This window comes from Rhinolophus hipposideros, assembly GCF_964194185.1.
Source record: "Rhinolophus hipposideros genome assembly, chromosome: 1".
In the NCBI taxonomy this organism is placed as follows: Eukaryota; Metazoa; Chordata; class Mammalia; order Chiroptera; family Rhinolophidae; genus Rhinolophus; species Rhinolophus hipposideros.
The window spans coordinates 1850509-1854245 of record NC_138047.1 but is presented as its reverse complement, the minus strand read 5'-3'; positions in this window follow the sequence as shown (position 1 = coordinate 1854245).

The following is a 3737-nucleotide window of genomic DNA, read 5'->3' as shown; positions in this document are numbered from 1 at the left end:
AAGACCTATATGCTGAAAACTATAAGACATTTTTGAAAGAAATTGAAGAAAACACAAAGAAATGGAAAGACATTCCATGCTAATGGATTGGAAGAATCAACATAGTTAAAATGGCCATATTACCCAAAGCCATATACAGATTTAATGCAATCCCCATCAAAATCCCAATGGCATTTTTTAAAGAAATAGAACAAACAATCATCAGATTTGTTTGGAACCACAAACAACCCTCAATAGCCAAAGCAATCTTAAGAAAAAAGAACAATACTGGAGGTATCACACTGCCTGACTTTAGCTTGTACTACAGGGCTACAACAATCAAAACAGCTTGGTATTGGCGGAAAAACAGACACATAGACCAAAGGAATAGAATTGAAAACCCAGAAATAAAACCACATAAATATGGACAAATAATTTTTGACAAATAAGCTAAAAACATACAATGGAAGAAAGACAGCCTCTTCAATAAACGGTGCTGGGAGATTTGGATAGCTACGTGCAAAAGAATGAAACTGGACTGCTATCTGTCACCATGTACCAAAATTAATTCAAAATGGATCAAAGACTTAAGCATAAGACCTGACACAATAAACTGCATAGAAGAAAACATAGGTACTAAACTTATGGACCTTGAGTTCAAAGAATATTTTATGAATTTGACTCCAAAGGCAATGGAAGTAAAAGCTAAAATAAACAAATGGGACTATATGAAACTTAAAAGCTTCTGCACAGCAAAAGAAACCATCGAGAAAATAAAGAGGCAACCAACTGAATTGGAGAAGATTTTTGCAAACAGTGCCTTCGATAAGGGGCTAATATCCAAAATATACAAGGAACTCATGAAGCTCAACAACAACAAAACAAACAACCCAATTGAAAAATGGGCAGAGGACCTGAAGAGGCATTTCTCCAAAGAGGACATACAAATGGCAAATAGATATATGAAAAAATGCTCAACATCACTAATCATCAGAGAAATGCAAATAAAAGCCACAATGAGATATTACCTCATCCCAGTCAGAATGGCTATCATCAAGAAGACAAATAGTAACAAGTGTTGGAGAGGCTGTGGAGAAAAAGGAACCCTCATACACTGTTGGTGGGAATGCAGATTGGTGCAGCCGTTATGGAAGGCGGTGTGGAGGCTTCTCAAAAAATTGAGAATAGAATTATCATATCACCCAGCCATCGTTCCTCTGGGTATCTACTCCCAAAATTTGAAAACATAAAGACATGTGTGCTCCAATGTTCATTGCAGCTTTGTTTACAGTTACCAAGACATGGAAACAACCAAAATGTCCTTCGATAGATGAATGGATAAGAAGTTGTGGTATATATACACAATGTAATACTATTCGGCGGTAAGAAAAGATGATATAGGAACATTTGTGACAACGTGGATGGATCTTGAGAGTATAATGCTAAGCAAAATAAGTCAGACAGAAAAAGCAGAGAACCGTATGATTTCACTGACATGTGGTATATAAACCAAAAACAACAAAAGAACAAGGCAAACAAATGAGAAACAAAAACTCATAGACACAGACAATAGTTTAGTGGTTACCAGAGGCTAAGGGGTGTGGGGAGGGAGATGAGGGTAAGGGGGATCAAATATATGGTGATGGAAGGAGAACTGATTCTGGGTGGTGAGCACACAATGGGATTTATAGATGATGTAATATAGAATTGTATTAAGTAATTTCACTAACAATTGTCACTCAAATAAATTAATAATAATCATAATCATAATCATAAATAATTGAAAAAAAAGCAACCCTACAACATGAAGACAAAATACATTTCTTCCAAATCTTACATAACCCAGAACACTTGTCAGAAAACATGTCTATTATCTAATTAAGACGAAGGATAACACAGTTTAGAAAGTTAGAGGAAGAGTTTTGATTTTTAATAACATAAGAGAAAAACAAATGAAGGCGATTTAATACTGATTGGTTAGGAAATATTACAAAATTTTAAAATATTCTTGTGGCTGCATTTTTCTCACTCTCCCATGTGTGACCTTTCTGTAAGCCCAGTCAGTTTCCTCTCAAGGGGACAGAGAAGTTCTTACAGTCCCAGACAGAAAACGGTCCTCAGAAAAGTCAGATGCACAAAAGTCATGGTAGCCTACATTACATCTTTTGCTTCGTCTGTGGAAATGTAGTAATCAAAGTAAGAAAAATAAAGGGAGCCAGGCATCTCGTATAGTTGCATGTTCTACACGGTGACCTCGGAACTAAGAGCATATTCAGCAGATTGTTTAAATGGCAGAGAGTTACATCCCTAATTCGTGGGATTGCCATGTCTGCGTTCACCTTGTTTTCTTGTCAAAATGAATTGGGAAATAATATAGAGAAATCGTTACCTCTTTAAGGAAATGTTTTGTGATCACTTGCTGCTAAGGAGGAAATTAAGACCATGGTTTCGACACTCACAGCCGCTTCGCTGAGCAAGTAAGAACTGGTGTGAACGAAGGAACAATTTTTCGCAACTACAGATTTGTCCGCAATGAGGGACTTTTATTGTGCCTATTCAAGATATCAAAGATGCACACAGACATTCTTTAATTCAGTCTGCTAGGACTGCTGCGAAGTTGTTAATCTTCACTTAACCTATTTGTGAAATGAGCAAAGTATAAATTCCATCCCATTCAATGCAATTAATATTTATGGAGAACCCATAGAGTGCACAGCACTCCACAAAGCACTGTAAGGTCAGGCGATGAATCAGACACAGACTCTATGCCATGCTTACATCTTTCCTCTCCAGGGAACATTTACTCTGGCTTAGAACAATAAGAACAAGCAAAATTAGGGTCACGTCAGGAAAGAACACCACTGCTTACAATCCGGGTGGGCTGACCTCAGGCCATTACAGGAAACTGGATATCCTGAGAGAGAGCACTGGCTAGTTCTGCGGTGCCAGTTCTACAGTGTCTACATCCAGGCGAGCACCCACGTGACAGCAAAATTGAATGGAGAATATTTGTGGGTTTCCGCCTGTCTGTCACATGCTAGGAAATCACATAATTCCTACGAACCTTGAAGGTATTCAAAGTGACCTCTGAAAACCCAAGCTCTCTGCTTCATCTAGAAAGATAACAGCAGTTTTCTAGTTCTTCTTTGTCCGTATAAAATGAGAGAAAGAAAACAACAAATCTGACCTCAGCTCACACCAGCTCTTCTAACTCTGTGTCTGGTGTGTGTGCAGCAGTGTTCCCTCGTGTCCCGTGTCCATGTCTGGTGTGTGCAGTAGTGTTCCCTCGTGTCCCGTGTCCGTGTCTGGTGTGTGCAGCAGTGTTCCCTCGTGTCCCGTGTCCGTGTCTGGTGTGTGCAGCAGTGTTCCCTCGTGTCCCGTGTCCATGTCTGGTGTGTGCAGTAGTGTTCCCTCGTGTCCCGTGTCCGTGTCTGGTGTGTGCAGCAGTGTTCCCTCGTGTCCCGTGTCCGTGTCTGGTGTGTGCAGTAGTGTTCCCTCGTGTCCCGTGTCCGTGTCTGGTGTGTGTGCAGCAGTGTTCCCTCATGTCCCGCGTCCGTGTCTGGTGTGTGTGCAGCAGTGTTCCCTCATGTCCCGTGTCCGTGTCTGGTGTGTGTGCAGCAGTGTTCCCTCGTGTCCCGCGTCCGTGTCTGGTGTGTGTGCAGCAGTGTTCCCTCAGGTCCCGTGTCCGTGTCTGGTGTGTGTGCAGCAGTGTTCCCTCGTGTCCTGCGTCCGTGTCTGGTGTGTGCAGCAGTGTTCCC